The sequence below is a fragment of the Corvus brachyrhynchos genome, unplaced genomic scaffold (assembly GCF_000691975.1).
Source record: "Corvus brachyrhynchos isolate BGI_N302 unplaced genomic scaffold, ASM69197v1 scaffold5, whole genome shotgun sequence".
Taxonomy (NCBI): domain Eukaryota; kingdom Metazoa; phylum Chordata; class Aves; order Passeriformes; family Corvidae; genus Corvus; species Corvus brachyrhynchos.
The window spans coordinates 6,083,685-6,084,888 of record NW_008238321.1 but is presented as its reverse complement, the minus strand read 5'-3'; positions in this window follow the sequence as shown (position 1 = coordinate 6,084,888).

The window sequence follows — 1,204 nt, the reverse complement described above, 5'->3', positions numbered from 1 at the left end:
CAATCCATCCCTCAATCCATCCCTCAATCCATCCCCAATCCATCTCCAATCCCTCCCTCAATCCATCCCCAATCCATCCCTCAATCCATCCCTCAATCCATCTCCAATCCATCTCCAATCCATCCCTCAATCCATCTCCAGCCCATCTCCAATCCCTCCTGCAATCCCTCCTCGGAGCTGTTGTGCTTATGGAAAGGAGCCCACACTTTCCTGGCACAGGGATTTACTCCCTCCTGTAATTCCTGAGGATCCCACAAGGAGTTGGGAAGAGCTGGGCAGATCCTGCTCCGTTTATTCCGGAGCTCATTCCATTGGGTTGGAATTAATTACGTTTTTCCCACCTGGACACCTTCCACTATCCCAGGTTGCTCCAAGCCCCATCCTTGAACACTTCCAGGGATTTGGCTGGAGCAAGGATCCTCCTCATCATTTTGGAATTCTCTTTCCCAGAGTCAGGAATCCCAAAAGCTTGGGAAGCAGCGTGCCTGAGATCCCCATACAATTCCCTTCCCTTCCCCACGGATTTTGCCTCATCCCAGCCCTTCATCCCACATCCCTCCTATTCCGGCGGCATTCCCACAGGGAGCCGCTGCAGACGGCTTGGATCATCCCGATGAATTTTTGGGAATGCTCGGATTTGATCCTTGAGGTCTCTTCCATCCCAACCAGAGGAGCTGTGGCTGCTCCATCCCGGGAATGTCCCGGTTGGATGGGGCTTGGAGCAGCCTGGGATAATGGGAAGTGTTGGAACCAGATGATTTTTAAGCAGGAATTTCTCCACAGGATTTAGTGAGAATTCCCTCTCCATAAAGTCCCCTCTTAGGTGTTAGGGAGGAATTTTCCATGGAGAAATCCACCAAGAATTCCAAGGATTACAAAGACTTGAAGTCCTCCCTAAATCCTGAAGAAAACCAGGATAATCCCTCAATCCATCCAAAGCTTTTGAGACTGAGTCCATCCTTGTGTTAGGAATTTCTCCACAGGATTTAGTGAGAATTCCCTCTCCATAAAGTCCCCTCTTAGGTGTTAGGGAGGAATTTTCCATGGAGAAATCCACCAAGAATTCCAAGGATTACAAAGACTTGAAGTCCTCCCTAAATCCTGAAGAAAACCAGGATAATCCCTCAATCCATCCAAAGCTTTTGAGACTGAGTCCATCCTTGTGTTGTATCCTCCAGGAAAACATCATGAATCCAGGAAAACC